Source organism: Lepisosteus platostomus, chromosome 12, assembly GCF_059453375.1.
Source record: "Lepisosteus platostomus isolate fLepPlt1 chromosome 12, fLepPlt1.hap1, whole genome shotgun sequence".
NCBI lineage: Eukaryota > Metazoa > Chordata > Actinopteri > Semionotiformes > Lepisosteidae > Lepisosteus > Lepisosteus platostomus.
In genome coordinates this window covers 929,485-947,236 of record NC_142622.1, presented here as the reverse complement: position 1 = coordinate 947,236, position 17,752 = coordinate 929,485, and the positions used below count along the sequence as shown (strand labels likewise).

Below are 17,752 nucleotides of genomic sequence, written 5' to 3'. Positions count from 1 at the left end.
AAGCCTACCCTGCTGCTACATGTCTTATACAAACTTTCAATTTATCACAGCCGAACGGAGCTGTCTCTGGGGCATCAAAACAGCAGACCAACAAGAGTGAGACTCCTGAGTGAACAGATGTAACAATGCAGCAACAACAATAACTCACTGATTACAGGCGATAGACATGTGTGGAAAAGCACATGGAAACTATTTCAAGGTAAACTAGAGATCATCTTTATGGAGCACAGAACCTAGAAAATAGTCAACATAGGTTTAGAAAAGGTAGGTAATGCTTAAATGCTAGTTAGAGTTCGTTGAACAAGCAACAACAGTAATGGACACACCTATCATATATAAATATTGATTTTGTATTAGGCTTTTGATGTAGTTTGTCATAATTCTAAAAATACAGGCGGTATGCATTACAGTGGGAAAATGCGTGCATTTAATTTGAGAAACGATTAACAGAAAACACGGAGCAGACAAGCTGAGGTCCTGAGACTGGTGTGAGGAGTACCACAGGGATCTGTACGGGGACACAGCACTCCCTCATTTAGATCAGTGATCTAGATGACAAAATAGTAAACTAGTCAAGTTTGAAGATGATTTCAAAACAGGCGGTTCAGCACGAACTGTGGGAGCAGCGCAAGAAATTCAAAGAGGACGTTTTAGATCAAATCAAAGACTGGCCTAACACCTGCGCAACAGGCAGGACGTAAAAACAAACTAAACGAAATTGGAAACACTGAGGTTGAAGAGTCTACTTGTGAAACAGAACGAAGGCGTGGAATTTAAATAATGACATTATTTAATAACTTAAATAATAATTAAATAATTTCAATAATAATTGAATAATGCACTACCGCATTTGGAATATTGTGTACAGTTAAGGTCATCACATTACAAAAAAGAGAAAAAGATACAACCAAATACATTTCCGGTTTCTAAAATGGATGTCCTGCGCAGACCAGCTGAAAGTGAAATAACTAAACCAATTTACTCTTCAACACAGACACGGGCCTCAATTTTTTTTAAACTACTGGAGGGGTTCGTCACAAAACTGTATACCCATTCTGCTACAGAAAAAATAAAGCGGCTCTTACTGTTACTGAGGCGTCATACTGTCGTCACGGAGAAGAACGTGTTTCTTCGCCTTCCTCGCCTTCTGATGAATTTATTAGGGCGTCTTCAATGTCCATTGAAATGGACAAGTCTCCATGAATATGAAACACCAACATGCATTTAGATTTTCCTTGCAGAACTGGCACGTTTGGCGCATTTATCACTTCGCTTGATGCGTCGTGGCGACAGATATATTTCAAAAGGATAAATAATAGCATGACTCTCCGGTGTCAATAAAAGCCGAATCCGCATTTGTAGAAAACTTTATTAAGCGCCTACCTCTGTACAAATTCCCTTCCCAGCAGGATGAACCACGTGAATGTTGATGTTGAGTTTTCCAGAAAGTTTTCCTGTCTGTTTAAGGCTTTGCTTCAGTGATGGGTTTTGCTTCCTTGCTCTTTGGCAAATGTTTTTCTTACTATCAATTCAATTAAAGTCTAATTTGACTAAAGGCCCTTAAGTTAAATTTGACTTAAAGTCAAATTAACTGCAGATGCTGGGATTTGTGTGTGTTTGTTGTTGTTGTTGTTGTTGTTGTTGCAGGTCTAGTTTTACAAATGATTTTTTTTTTCATTTCTGAAATACAAAACTCGTTAAGTTTAAGTTAAGTTAATGTTACGTTTGCTCCCTGGCAGCGGCTGCCCAGTGCCCCCTTTCTTCAGATCAAAAGTCAAGTTTAATTATGATTCAGCGATAAATCGCTAAACGTTAAATCAACGAAATCATAATTGACAGTCAAATAGGTCGACTGTGGAATCCGTGACAATAATACTAGATGGGAGAGCGGCTGTGGGTGTTGTGCGACATTACTATTTCCCGACCACCGTGGCTGGGAATGGGCTTTTTTTAGCGGTTGATTATAATGGTAAAGCCAGAGAGAGAAATTCAGTCTTCCAGTGAAACAAGGATGGGTCACCTACAAATGTCCGTCCTTGTAGCACACTGCAAAGGAATAGAGATGTACCGTTGTCAGTGAATATGGCTCTGCTTCTCATGCAGGTTATCAATTTAAAATCCATGTGTGAAAAGATTTGTTATGGCATGTTTTTTTTTTCATAACCAACAACATGCGCTACTGAAACACTGTGTATTCTTATAAAAATAACCACTGTCATAGGACAGGAGGGAACTGAAAGCTAAGGAGCCATCCTTCGGATGAGATGTAAAACCAAGGTCTGTGGTCATTAAAAATTCTAGGGTGTTTCTCGAAAAGAGTAGTGGTGTTGCTTCAGTGTCCCGACCAAATTTCCACGAGGTCTTTACCAATCATGGCCTCACTGGAGCATCATCCAGGTGGGGCTGCACACTGGTGAGGGTGAAGGGGATCCCCATGACCTGTAAAGCGCTTTGAGTGGAGTGTCCAGAAAAGCCCCATATAAGTGTGAGGAATTATTATTACAATTATTATTATTGCCCAACTCATCACAGCAGCTGGGAGACTGTGTGAACGATTCCAGCGCTCAGGGCTGGCAGCGCCTGGGATCGCTGCCTGTGTAACTTGTGCAGTTGCATAGTTTCCAGAGGGTAACCCTACATGTTGGTCTGCGTGAGATCCTGATTCTTGCAGCTGGCCAAGGGGCCTGCACTCCGAGCGTGAGGCAGTGTCACTCGGGAACGCAGGGTTGTGTTTTTTTGTGTTTATACCTAAAAGTGGCTCCAGGATTCGACACGCATATATCCTTAAAAGTGGACCTTCCTACCCAGTAAGCGCTGAAGGGGCTGCAGTCACATTATCATCGGTTTGGTCAGCACCTGAGACAGTAATGGTCCTCTTCACCCACAGCCTCTATATCGGAACAACTGCCAGACAACACTGCCTTCACGTCGATGGGATTTTACTCTGAGCTGCCTAATGATGGAAGTGAGTCAGCTACAGGCTAAGAAGCAGTTGGCTAAATTTGTTTTTGTGTAGAAATAATGCCTCTGCAACATGCATTTTAATGTAATCTGCTCTTGGCTGCATCCATCCCATTATAACAAATTAAACCGTGAGCAGAGGTTCCTCCTCTGCTTCGCTGACTCTCCAAATCACACTTTAATTTTTCAAAATCCAGTTGTTGTTTTTGCTACATTCTTCAACAATGAAAAGCTGTAAAGTATTAACCAAATATTTATTGCTTGGGAATTAAAAAAACAAACATTGTGTAAAAGAGATGCCTATTAATCTACTTTTTCGCCTCGTTTTTAAACATAGCTTTTTTTAGTTTCTATAGCTTGCATTTAACCCTTACTGCAAACTATTTTGTAGTTCCTGGACCTTTTTTAAATAAAAATAGATGTGTTTGTTTCAGTTATTTCCTTCTGTGATTGGGATAGACCTATTGCCCCATGTTTCTTGTTTAGTTTATTTTTTGCATCCTGACATTGGTGATATAGCTCAGAACATACAATGAATTCTTGAATTTCAATAACATTCAATAGCATTCAATAAACACATCAAAGAGAACGGGCTAAGTGAACTACAGAAAACATCAGTCATTTTTTTTCCTTAGACCACAGAAAGTCAGGAGTGTCCAATAGTGTGGGCTGGCCTGAATTCTCCCATGATTCATTGCACACCAGGGGAAGGGCTGCCTGCCCTCCACAGCTCTGTGCACCTGCGGGTCTCTGGCTTGTCTGGGCCGAGAGCTGCTGTACAAGTGCCTGTCAGTCATGAGCCCGTCCTCATACTGGAATGGGAGTAACAATGAGACTTCCATCATAAAACAAGGACATTTCTTCTCAGTGAAGGTTTTATCATTACAAGATCAATCCACGTCAGTGTCATTATACTTATCGCTGCTGTGTTTCCAAAACAGACGTTCTTTCCTTGCAATTACTCTGTGTGTGCCGTTTCCTCTGGGGTCGGCAGCGGGTCCTGTAGATAACTGTGTGGCTCAGAGCACTGTGTGGCAGATAAAGATTTGTTGTCCATCAGTAATAAGACCGTTCTGGTTTACAATAAGTGAAAAGTTAGGGCTGTAGGGTAGAGAAATCTGAAAAGCCAGGTCTCACGTTGTGACCAGAGGAAGGGACTTGAGGTAGTTAATAGGGCACGTGGCTTATTGCCACTGCAGAGTGAGATGATGTGACACCGCAGGGCAGATTAAAATATGCATTACCGCAAGCCCGCAGCCTAATTGAGCACAGTGGAGTCAGCTGGGCTCCTGTCACCCTGAGAGTAATGTGATTTGTCAAAAGCAACATATTTGCAAGAAGTTGATGAAACATTTATAATCACTTTTAAACACCGTAAGATGTTGCGCGGAATATAAAATTAATTCTTGAATTAATTGAAGTTTTCATTAAAGCATTAGCATTTTCAAGTCTAACCTTAGGCACTTTTTGATAGCCGATCATCCCACTTGGTGTGGATAAAACCTCTATATCTCAAAGATAGTCTTTTAAAAGTTTAATAGCTTTTTTTAATGACATTAATCCCTTGTCTCACTACAGTGCAGGAGGAAAAATCATTAGCAGGTGCAATTGGCGCTTGGCACTTTTAAATATTCTTTTAAATATTTAAATATTTTTAGCCTTTGTTTAGTGATTGTGTGACAGTGTGAGAGCTCGTGCGAAGCTGCCATGAACTCATGAGCTCAGATATCGCTGACAATGTCAGAGCCACTGCGAAGGAGAAGATTTTGCCGTCAGTGTTTTGGATATTTGTTTTACAAACTTGGCGACAGTGTTGTCTCCATCGAATCTTCAGTACATCTTCACCTTGGTCCTGCTGTTTGAAAGCGTTGGTAAGTAAGCTGGTATAATAAGCAAAGGCAGAGTTTTGTAGAGAAATGGAGTAGATTCAGAACCCTAGTGACTTCAGAGTTTGAAGGCATGAAATTTATGTGCGGTGCTTTAGAATTTTACTAAAGCACTCACGGCAGAGACGGTGTACAAGAAATATTCATTAACAACATCACAATGATTAATTGTAATGCTACCTGCAGCTGGGAATAGTGATAATTCCAATTAAATGCAACATGCACTTTCCTGCAAAATCTTCACTCGGATCTCGAGAGTTTCCCCTGAACGCAAGGACTTGACAAATGAAGTCCTTCCCTTCTCCTCTGGTGGTCCCTGAACCCCTGCTGAGCGCCTCGAACCCGGGGCCTTCAGCGCGTTCACGGTGGCTCTTGCCCTGTGCCATCTTCCTGCTCGGCCACAAAATGGTCTGGATCCTCCCTGCACCGTACACAGCACTTCAGGGGACTCCGATTCAAACAAGCAAAGCAAAGCAGGCAATTGCTTTCTGTCATCCATTAACTTTTTGCTTTTCTACCCGTTATGGATTTTTCTTGTCAGCCAAACTGTAAGCCCAGGCAGCTCATTAGTCCTCTTTTGCAATTAGCTACATCACCACATTAATCCGGAGCTCTGAGGACGGCCTCTGTCTGTTTGCCGCCAACATGTGCCCTGGGTATGTTTCTGCTTTACCTCTGCTCATCAAACACAGTTTTCCTTCCTTAAGTAGACTTTTCATCAGGCCCTTCATCTCAGCTGGATTAGTCAGTGCAGATCCAGATGGCATGCCAACAGCTGCTTTATGCTAATTGCTGAAACAAACGCAAAGGAATTGCAAGTTAGCATGGTTTCCTTGAGATTCATATTAATGAGTTTCTGCAACAATGCGTAATTTAAAACCCATACTTGTGGATAAGAGTTTGTACAAGACAACGTTGTTTTTAAGTCTTTTAGAAAGGTACTTTTCTATTTGTAATTTAACATATATTCTGTAATAATATGTGTAGTACTATCCTAGAAAAAAAACAACCATGTAAGGAGACTTGAAGCAAAAGTAAGCAGATACAGATGTTTGTTTCACGATTTATAGTGGATATAAAGCTTTAGGAAGACAAAACAGTAGCACCACTAAAACACATGAAAATTAGTATTGAAAAACCACTTCATTTCTTGACATCTCCTTTGCGTGTACATTAACAACAATGGAAACACTTTGGGTTAGGTGTTGAAAAGTAATTTCTAAACATTTTACAAATGGAAAAGAAATAGTGAAAGAACAGAGTGACAAAAATGGGGAAATAACCAACCTTGACAGGAAGTGTAGGCTGACTCCTCCCACCCACCTTCAAGCCAATCGTCTTTTGACATGTCACAGACAGGACCTCCCCACAGTGGAGGATCAGCACTGATTGGATGAGAGATCCCTCACTGACAGTGCTGTTTGGATGCAGGGGTTGCTGTGCCACTGTTACAAGACAGAGTCCTGGCTGACTGATCCCAGACCTGTCCTGTTCCTGTCAGGTCCTCATGGTGGACAGCAGGTCTTTCAGTGGGGCATTTTAACTGCACAACAGGCCTGTGTACTACAACCCTTCCCCCGCAGTCTGTACTACTACTACTAACTCCTTACACTTCTATAGCACTTTTCTGGAAACTCCACTCAAAGCGCTTTACAGGTAATGGGAATCCCTCCCACCACCACCAGTGTGCAGCCCCGCCTGGAAGACGCAATAGCAGCCTGAGTGCACAAGTATGCTCCCCACACACCAGCTCTCAGTGGTAAGGAGAACAGAGTGATGAAGCCAGTTCAGAGATGGGGATTATTAGGAGACCATGACTGGTAAAGGCCAGGGGGGAATTTGGCCAGGACACTGGGGTTACACCCCTACTCTTTTCAAGAAACACCCTGGGATTTTTAATGACCACAGCGAGTCAGGAGCTTAGTTTTACATCTCATCCGAAGGATGGCGCCCTTTTTACAGTATATTGTCCCCGTCACTATACTGGTGCATTAGGACCCACACAGACCACAGGGTGGCCCTACTGGCCCCACTAACACCTCTTCCTGCAGCAGCCTCAGCTTTCCCAGGTACTCCAGGTACTGGCCAGGCTCACACCTGCTGGGCTCCAGTGGGCTGCCAGTGGTGAGTTGCAGGGGGATGTAAATGCTGGCTTTGCTCAAGAAGGGCCAGCTGGTGTCCTGCAGTGCAGAGGGAGGTCCAGACAGGGGCAGCCAGGTGTGGACCGAGGCCTTGCAGGCAGGAGGGCAATGGGGTGATTCTCTGGGCTTGGCTAAGAAGGGGGAGCGATACTGGACCGGCACCGTGAGGCGTGAGAGTTTGTGATTCTCTGTTCCACGAATATCACTTGAAGGACATAATTTCTACACGCAAGACGCCGACAAAGATTCTGCCCAAAGCACAGACACGGTACATCAGATATTGAGTATAAGAACAATGAAAGTGCTTTTCCGTTTTTATATGTTATTCCCGCTCTCCAGGTGTCGCTGCTGAGATGAAGTCGGAAGATTCCTCAATTCAGGGGTACTGATGAACTGTGAGAACTGCGAATGAGGCTCAGCTTGTTGTTCAATTTTATCATAGAATTAAACCATCTCGTCTGAGAATTCTGATGTAGCCGTATTTGATTTGCAGAAGCCAACAGCCACATCTTTACGGAGAAGAGAAATCCATCCATCCATTTCCTAACCACATGATCCCATTCTGGGCTGTGAGGGGGCCGGAGTCTGTGCCAGCGAGCAGTGGGCGCGAGGCTCAGCAAAGCAGAGCTGAATACAAACCCTGAATTTAAATGAGAAGATTCTAAGAATTCCGGATAATTTAATCTCTCTAAGTACCTCTCTCAGGCTTAGTATTCCGTATTGTCCTGAGCATGTATGTATATTATTTTATAATGCAGCAAACACATACTGCAGATGGGGATACAGGCCAGGCTTGTAGATTTAGCTGCATATTCACACAGTCAGAATTTTGCTTACAAAAGATGCTAACAGGCACATACAGTACAGTTTATGCAGCAAAATCTGCTGATCAATATATTGATGTCATATTACATTTCTCTGGCATGATAACTCTATAACAGAAGTATTTGTGCCCAGTGCATGTGGAAAAATATATATAAAGAGAGAAATGAGAGACCTCGATTAAAGCAGCCTCAACTGTGGCTGTTGCTAATCCCAAGAGGCACTGCAACTCATTTAATCCTCTCTGCAGTGACCAGTCAGCCATTGAGACATTTCACAGCTGCCGAACCCAGTATGCCTCTGTTGTGCTCCAAAGATGCGCCTACCCTAGAACAATCATCTGTTCCTACTGTTAATCCACAAGAAAAGCTTTAAAGATGACATTTAACCCTTGTCCAGCTGGACTCCTTTCACAAACGAGCTGCCTGATCTCTTCTAGTGCTCAGATTCGAGCAGTTCGTTTTCATCCAATTATTGTTTAGCTGAACCTGAGAGCCAACGGCTGCAGACAACAAAGATCGACTTTGACAGAAATTGTATGTTTTGTTCATTACTTTTGACCCTTTTCTCTGTCTCAGTGACTCCAAACATAGACAGACATATAGATCGGTACTATCTATATTATACAGACCTGAAGCTAGAAGTATAGATGTCTACTTGATCAGTGAGAGCAGAGCACACTCGGACAGGCAGATCAGATTCTTCATATTCATGAACAGGCCAGGCAGCAGGGAAGGACCCCAGTCACACCAGTGAGCGGCGCAGGTGTGAAACAGCCAGGCCCAAGTGACACGCTGCCCACTGGGGCCGAGTCGCCAGCTGCAATTAGTGTGTGGAATAAGAGCAGCAAGTCCATCGCATGATGCAACTTGTTCCCCTGTACATACAAACTGGTGCACAAAACTGCCTGCAATTTTATACAAGGATCTAAAAATTGGCATTGTTCTTTTGACACTTGAAAGATGCTTGGGAAAAGTTTGATCCTACCTGCATCAGACAACTGATGTTCTGTTTAGCCCCTCTTCAAATTCTGAGGAGACCCTGGGCCACATCAAATCAAATCAAATCAAAGTTTATTTATCAAATGCACAACAATACGGCGTGCAGCAGAAGTTTCTGGCAATGAAATGTATTTTTCTGCGAACTCACAAAAATCACAAAAATTCACAAAAACACAAAAATCACAAACTTGAGGTTACATTTTTGAAATTGAATAAAACTCAATGTGAGTAGAGCTGTTATGTGTCCATGGTGTGTGCAATATATACATGTAGTGCAGTTATGCTGAATATAGTGAGAATTGTGTGTCCATGTAGCCATTAAAGGTGATCATTTACATGGTTAACTCATGTAAATGAGTTATGCTAAATCATCTCTGCTTTTAAGACTGCAAAGCAATATTCTTCATCCAACAGCAAATAAATAAGCAACTTTCTTTTTTGTCTAGTTAATCAGCATTCAGGTGATCAGTGTGGTGGAAAGAACGTGTTATTCTACCCAGTCGACAAGTACAACTCAAGGAAGTTACCGTGCACGTGTGGGTGTGTGTGAGATGAGCTTCCAGACACACAGTGCAGACACCTTTCTGCAGGGCTGTGCTGAAAGTTTACTTTGACAGTGTCTTGGGCTGAAGCAAAGGTCAGAGCTTTCCAGTCCTGCTTACTGCAATCTGTTCCAGCCTAATGTGAAACTCCATTATATTAGCACAACACAGCTAATAAGAGGGGCTCATAACATCTCGTGGCCTTAGCCTTGCAGACAAAATACATCGCGCTCAAAGAATTTCTGCTACAGGAGATTTCATTATAATAGTCTTTATTCCCAAGGCTGTGAGGATCTTATCTGTTTCCTGGTAACACTGTTTGAGCAGCGGCAACAGAATTAATTATACTTCATTTGGCATCTTTAACAGTATTGACCAAATTTAAGAACAAATGAGAAATGCTTATCAAGCTTGAAGAAAATAATCCATCAGTGGCAGATTTTAAATTCTCTGCAGTTCTCTTATTAATCAAAGCAGCACTTACTATCCTATCTCCCTCTCCCATTAACAGCCATTAAGCAGGGCTGCTGATTGAAGCAATTTCTTTTGGGATCTCATACTCATTTTAAGGGAGCCTTTCTTCACAAGCTAACTATCACAGCACACAATTAGAGAGGCAGGCGGAGAGGGAGAGAGCAGCTTCGCGCGCCGTGACCTTGACACATTGCACAAAGACAACAAGGGAAACCGGCAGATTCCGCCCCGACACGAGCAGCAGCAGCCTCATCTGGAATGCAAATACCAGGTCTAAAGCAGCATTATGAGCTCTGAATTGGACTGAAAATAACCAATTACCCAGGCCTCATCAAGAAGAATAAAACCCCCTTCAGATGCAGAAATAATTAGGGAAAGACTATGTCATCTCAGAGAATAGGGGTTGCAAAGCTAATGCAGAGGTAGAGAAGGACCGGAGAATTGTTAGATCAACTTTATTCTGCAGACGGTCCAGCTTCCCTTGTAATTAATGCAGTAGAATCCTTGAGAATTCCTGCAGTGGAGTCTTACAGAAACCCTGAACAAGTACAAGGAAAATATGAGCATTCAGAGTACTAAGTCTGCTTAGTCTTTCAGCTGGAGTCCTGGGGACACACAGGAGAGAGGAGTCCTGCTGTCCACTTGACCACAGCCCTGCTCACAATGACACCATAACGTCCTGGGAAAGTACTTAGAACTCTGCAGGTTTAAATCACTGTTCTGAGATGCTTCGTTATCTCCAAGCGATTTAATGACATTTTCTAATATTAAATTTTCTCTAAAACATTCCAGCACAATAACCAGCTGTTTTGTGTAAGTACTGTACCTACCGATTTCTAAGTGCTCCTATTGTCCCTCCAGTGTGGGCTGTTCAAGTCAGATGAGGTCACTTGCTCTCAGCCTTGACCAAAGCCTGGCCTTCCAGCCTGATCCTAGGTCATGACACAGCCCCCAGCCTGAGCTGCACAAGTTCCCCCCACAGCTCAGGTACAGAACAGCCGGCGTTTTACAGGACGAGACAGAAGATCGGTGTTCATTCTGTAAAGAAAACTAGCAGGATGTGAATAATAGTAGAACTGAATTGAAACTCAATATGGTTTGTTTTTCACTAGAATTTCTGTTAATGCTACTATATTAGTGTAAATATGAGCAGAGTGTTTGCCTTCATATTTCAGCACATTAAACATCATTGTTATTAACTTATTCCCTTTAAATTCTCTCACTGGACATCACAGTACTTCACTGCCTGGAAGTCAAAGTAGGTAGAGTAGATAGCTATACATTATGTGCTTATAGAACATTAGTGGTTTGACTTTAAAATGCACATAATTTCAAGAGCAAACTGTTTGGCACAAACGAGAGGCTCTTTCTCCTGGGCTGACCTGTGGAAGCTGGTCCCTGTACACCTCCCTCTGAAGCCTGTTACTGATGTCTTACCTAATGCAGTCGATGAATCTCGAGGGCTGTGACAGTCCACATTCGGGGCTCGTTCAGGTCAGCTGCTGGAACAAAGAGAGTGAAGAGAGAGGCTGCAGGGAGGAGTGAGGCCCAGTTGATTTACTGAGCGGCATCACTCCCATCTTCATTAACGCAGCTGGACAGCTGACACTAACGCCTGACACACTGCAGACATCTAACCCGGAAACCATTACATCTTTCCCTGGAGGTCAAGAGTGAGCCTTATGTCTCTGTCCTTTAAATTGGATGTGTGGCTGACAGCCCCCCATAATAGGTGCAGGAGCTGAAATACGGAACCCGGGCTGGTTCCCGTATGACGAGGCCTCTCAAACAGCTGAATATTCAACGATGTATCATGTCATATTTATATTTAATCATCATTACCAAGTTTTAGTGCCTGTTTGATAAATGGTATCGTGATGTTTATCTATAAAGATTGATGCTTTGTTGTTAAACAGCTGTGCAAAATATTGTGGCCAAAAATGATAGAAAGTCAGAATCCCTTCAACAGCAACAGTGATTACAGTCTACAAGTTCACGTGCACTATTCTACAGGGTCCTCACAATGGGTCCACACTGGGACAGCTCCCTGCGTCCAGCATCCACGGACCAGAAGCTCTGCAGAAATACTGATTTTACACCATCAATCTATACCCTGCCCTGTCCACCAAGCTATATCACCTATAGCGAATCATATTCTGTTTAAGACACACAAATGTGATAAATAGATATAAAACTGAATTCAACTTTTATGTTAAAGTTCTTATGTACCGTATAGAACTGTAGCACAGGCTTCTAAGAGGCTCTTGGTTAATTTGCCCTTTTCCTTACTCTTCCAGTCAGACGCTGAAATACTTGAATTAATTGTTAACTTCTTCCAAAGAAATCGAAATGTATGTATGTATATGGCCATTTTTGAAAAAGCTTTCCCAACAAGATGACTTATTATAAATATTGAAATCGATTAGTGTGACAGCTGTGCAGTGGGGCCATGTCCCTGCAAAGGAGAAGAAAAAACTCATGCTCAGGTCTTGTTTAACATTTTGAGAAACATGGGAAAACAGGCCCTGCTTCCCAGAAACCACACCTAGAATACGTGTGTAGGGTTATGGTCTTGCACACAGCACACAGACAGCACACCAAGCGCTACAGTTCCGCATCTTTGAGGAGAGTTACCCTGCGGCCATTGGACAGGTCTGCCAGCACCTCAGTTATACTTTACAGCCAGAGGCAGGACATACGCCCTGTTGTCAAGACGAGAAGTGTGCTTGTCTGTCAGGCCTGCTGTGCCTCAGCCCACACTGACAGCAAGCACCAGCACAGCGTCTTTACCCTGGTAAGCAACACAGAGAGGCCATGTGTGCACCTCTTTCATCCAGCTCCCTTAAAGGGCCACTTCCTCCTTCTGAGGGTCACCGCGGTAACCCAGAGGCCATAGTTGAGCGCCCAGAGCCTCCTACACCCTGGACAGGACATAGGAGTGGCCCGCCAATCGCCAGGCCAGTCAGAGACATGATGGATACAGCAGGAACCAGATGGACAGTATGGCATAAAGTCTTTTAAACAATGAAAGATGAATTGTCATGTTGCAGGCTGGAGGCATATACTGTGCTTCAGTCTGGTTAACGGGCAGGACAGGTCCAGGACGCCCGTCCTGCCTCTGAACGCACACAGGCTGAGTCTAGAGTCTTCTCCAGCTGTTTATTCAGTTTACCTCAAGCACCCAGCACCACAAACTCCACGTCACCCCGAGATCTAGATCTCTTTAGAAAGAAGACAGCGCAGCTCGGCCTGGACCTGAAGCTCAGAGAAACCAGGCAGTCCCAGCCAGAGCATGTCCACAGTCTTCGGGGTGAAGGCAGCACCGGCAGAGACAGTGTGCCATGAACAGAGCACACTGCTGCTCTGCGCTCGGTGGAGACGAAGGAGCAGCTTTGACCAGCTGTCAGACCTTCACTGACTTGCTATGAAGTGCGACTCAACAGAGCATTAACATAACACGACGTGCGGAGAGGCCGAAGAAACATCAAACACATTCCAGAGAGCGTTAGAACTGTGGGGTTCGTTTTACTTACATCTAAATAATTGCATCCATTAAAACAAAGGATGTTCCCAGTACACATCTATCAGGTATCTTTTGAGAATATTGCCTTTGAATGAAGTGGAACCATAATTAAAAGGAAAACTAATTTACACACTGCGAAGCAATTATCCCAGACTACTCTCATGCCAATAAAATTCCAATATACCAAACACATGAGGAAAAGATTAAAAAGCCAGTTATTTGCAGGCTAGAAAATGCGAATGGAAAAACAGAGTGATAGATATTATTTAGAGTGGCTCAGTGGTGCAGGGGTCAGCATTGCTGCCTCGCAGCGCTGAGGTCCTGGGTTCAATTTCAGGAGTGCCGTCTGTGTGGGCTTTGTATGTTCTCTCCATGTTCATAGGGGTTTCCTCCCACAGTCCACAGACAAGCTGGCAGGTTGGCTTCTAGGAAAACTAGCCCTGGTGTGAGTGTGTACCAGTGTCCTGCTGTGGACTGGTATCCTGTCCTGGATTCACCCTGCCTTGTGACCATCCCTCACCCCGGCTCTCCTGCGACCCTGTACTGGGGAAAGCAGTTAGAAATCGGATGGATATATTATTTAGAGAACAACAGGACTGGACTGAAGACGCTACAGAAGAGCTTTGCCTTGGTGAGGGTCCTTTGGTTTGTAGCCACTCTGAGGCACAGCTCGGGCTTTTAGCTGCTGGGAGTGGAGCTGTGTGCTCCCAGGGGCTCGATCCTGAGTCCAGGACACCCAGCCCCCAGCCCTGCACACACACTCTGGCCTGTCAGTTCCCAGCACACGGTGCTTTCAGGAGAACAAGGCCCTGTGTGGAATTTAATAGCCACACCATATAAAACCTGCTTGCAGAAACATGCTCAGACCATGGCAATGTAGCCCAGCTATAAAATGGGTCATTCGCTGCACAGTGCTTGTTAAATCTAGAAAATAAAGCACCCTCCCATTAACAGGCCATCATTTATTTCTGCGGTACATGCTCTGCTGTGCTTTATTTTCATCCTAACACTCTGGTTTGATGGCCTTGTTTTCAGAGCATCCACACCTTACCCCTCACATTTAATTAACATGCCCATCAGAGAGGCGGCCTCGCTGCTCCCCGGCTCTCGCTGACCCCTGCCTGCACGCGCGCCCTCACCCTGCCGTAAATCAGCGCGCTTTCCCTCCCTCTCTGTCCGGACAGCGCACCCCTGCCCTGCTTTCCAACTGGCTCGAAACGGGCCGATCAGGTTTAACTCTTTCTCTGCTGGGCTTCGTGCTGGTTTCTGCAAGCACAACTATAGCAGCTCACACCATTGACAAGTCCACTACAGTGTGCATCGCCACTGTAGGCCGCTAACACCTGAATGCAGGATAATATTGAAGTTAAAACAATCTGTCTTGTTGCCTGTCTTTCCCCACAATATTTAATCTCTCTTTGTTTTTGTTCTTATGATGTAAAAATATTTGAATTTTATTAATTGTATTTGCATTCTATCAAAATCATTCACATTTTCAATTACTTTTTTTAATCATAAGCCTTTATATGTTAAATTACTGTTTATAAAGAGAAGCTGTTCCCAACAAAGACTAAAAACATTGTATGTTAAATATTGCAGTTTGATATGAAAAGCTGCCTGCTTTTCCCCTACATGCACTAAGCTGAAACCAGACAAAATCAGCCCAAGGTGAGAACTCATACAAATAATTCCACTTACACTCCACTGTAGCCTTCAAAGAACGTAGTCAAACACCTGTAAAATTACATTAAGGTCAGGTTTCACTCACTGGATACAGGAAATCTAAATATTTCATAAGCCCCTGAAATATGCATGCAGCTCTGAAATTGTTGTAAAACCATTGACGAGGCTGCCTTTAATAAATATTGTATAATGCACATCCTGGGTGCTGCTCTCTGTGGTGTCAAAGGCTTAGGAGAATACCCTGCTTCTGTGCACACGTACAGTACCAATATATTTCTGCAACTCAGTGCTTCCTCGTACATTGAGGATAATGCCTGGAAAGTGTCAGAAATAATGACTACCTACCTATACTTGCAATAAAATGTAGAGCACGGATTATTATAGTTGTAAGTACCAAAGATTTATTTCCTGACTGCAGGTAATGATGAATCTTTTAGCACAACTAATGTCTGGAGGAAAGCTTTCTTCTTCTCTGAGCTGTCACACAGACTATTTATAGGGCCCTCAGCGCTGTGGGGTTTATCACGAAGAGGCGATGTGTCTAAGGTGCCACTAGCTGGAAATGTTAGCAAGAGCCTCCTCTCTTTGAAGACCTTTTAGTGTCGACTGTTTGATTCTCTCTCCCCGTGTTCATGTCCCCAAAAGAGAAGGGACAGATGTTGAACATCAGGCCTCCAATCCCTGGGCCCCGGCTGCAGTGACAGTGCAGACCCACCAGAACAAGGCCTTTGGCACTGCTTGTGTACAAGCTGCAATTTACTGCTGATTCTCAGAACAGGGTCAGACCGAGAGAAACTTGGCAGTCTACTGTGCAGCTGGAAAACAATATGCACAGTAAGCCGAAATCCAGTACCTTAAGCGCTAATTAAGCCATTCTCCACCAGGAGGTGAAAAAAATAAAAACTCCTACAAATGAAAACAGATCCTGACTTCAGCACCTCCAGACATGTTGTTTTTGACAGATGTACCACAGATATATGCTATAAACACACACATATATTGCAACTGGAGACAATCGTAAGCAACTTCATGTCAAGCAATGCAGTAAAATATGCACTAATTGCTTAAAATTATTTTATTAAACAATGCTGCAGTACCATGTCCGTTGAAGTACACGAGGCATTGATGGCGTTTACTTTCTATGTCTTACTCCAGTTCAGAAACCATCTGAAACCTTGCCCTAGTTTCCCCCCGCTGTACTATTTCGCGTCCAGAACCGTCCGACAGGATTCCTCCGCAGAGCAGCGATTTTTCAGAACAAGTCTCGGCAAGTCTGCGCCTGCAGCGGCATTGCTAGTTAATCACCTGTTGTGTAAGGCACCCCCCGGTCCTTTCTCTCTTCTGTTATCTGTTTTCCGTTTGCTCATGCCCGTTTAGGAGACGCATCGCAGTCTCGCCCAGAGACGGTACTGCCCGCGGCGGACGCGGGGCACCACCGCCTCACTGCTGGCCCAGTTTCCGGACGGTCGGAAGGGCCCGGTGTACATTTTGGAGACGATTTACGGGAGCCGGGATGGCACGCGTGTGATACACGAGCTGTCGGCTCCCCCCGTGACAGTTCCGTGCGTGGGCAGGAGTGCGAGGCGTGGGGGAGGGGCCGCTCAAAGCACAGCAGCTTCACCTCGGAAGCGCCCTGCTGGGACGGGCGGGCGTGAAGGATGAGCTCTTAAATTCACCTCTTGCTCGGAGGAAGCAGGCGGGAGTCGCGCTTGGAGCGTTTGATCTCGTCAGGAAAGTCTTCTCCGAGGGGCTTTTTGTCTTTGTGTTAAACCTTGCTAAACAAGCACTTGTCAAGCCGCCCGTGTATCTCCGCGCACAGACGCGCGTACGTGATGAAGAGGAGCGAGGAAGGAGCGCGATCACACCAGCACGGACGCTCGAGAGTCACGCTCGTGTGCTGCCCCTCCCTGTGCTCTTGGGGGCGACAGCGAGCGACGGGCAACAAGTGCCGCTTTTTTCCCCAGCTGGGCATGTGTGCTGCCAAGCCCCCCAGTCCCAGCATGATCCCATGCGGATTCCCAGACGGTTCTGCTCGGGAAGAGCCGCGGCGGCCGCGGTGCCCCACAGAGACGAGCGAGCAGCGTCAGGCATACCGCGCTGGGGGAGGGGGTCAGGTGGCACCTCTACTCTGTGTAACCCCCTCTGACACAACCGCTGTGGCTGCAGCCCTAAGTCCCCTCTTGCCTCCACAACCTTCGGGAGACTCAGCCCGGTGCTCCCAGTTTTATTAACAACCAAAGACACTTCAGGCACAAGCTGAAGCTCCTGTGTCTCCAGTCTTCCTGTCTCCCATCAAAATTCATATCCTGTCACCCCTCCAGGAGCAGGGCTGCTTCTCATTATGGCTTCATTCCCCTATTGGAAGAAACACTGATTGCTGTACTGGTGGCTTCTGAAGGCAAGGATGTAATTTAGCAAAATAATGTACCATGCTGATTAATTTAATGTAGCCCATGACTAATTATGGTAATTCATTACATCTACAATTAGGCTAAGTAATTTATTGCACTGCAGTCTCATAAAGCAGAGGATTTATATTGAGTTTTGAATGTCACCCAAAGGACATTTCTGTACCTTGTCTTTACTGAAGCGGAATCAGGCCGCCAGCTGAGACAAGCAGAGCCCATCGTCACTCTGCCTTGTCTGGGCTCCAGGACGTCTCCGGCTGCACCAATGGCACGCGGACTCGCGTCTCCGCATCTCGGCCTTTCACACGCGA

General features: G+C 44.7%; 1 long non-coding RNA gene across 7 annotated transcripts; it reads right to left on the bottom strand.

Annotated features, from left to right (window-relative positions):
* Window positions 1-3,201: 3,201 nt before the first annotated feature.
* LOC148650794 (uncharacterized) lies at window positions 3,202-16,455 on the bottom strand. 7 transcript variants are annotated; one of them, XR_015925553.1, is made up of 4 exons: window positions 16,339-16,455; window positions 11,265-11,329; window positions 10,658-10,877; window positions 3,202-5,639 (listed from the first exon to the last, which is right to left on the bottom strand). It is a non-coding gene; the product is annotated as an uncharacterized LOC148650794 (long non-coding RNA). The 7 variants fall into 7 exon arrangements; XR_015925548.1 differs by having other exon boundaries at window positions 10,658-10,865; XR_015925552.1 differs by having other exon boundaries at window positions 11,265-11,326; window positions 16,339-16,449.
* Between the last annotated feature and the right edge of the window lie 1,297 nt (window positions 16,456-17,752).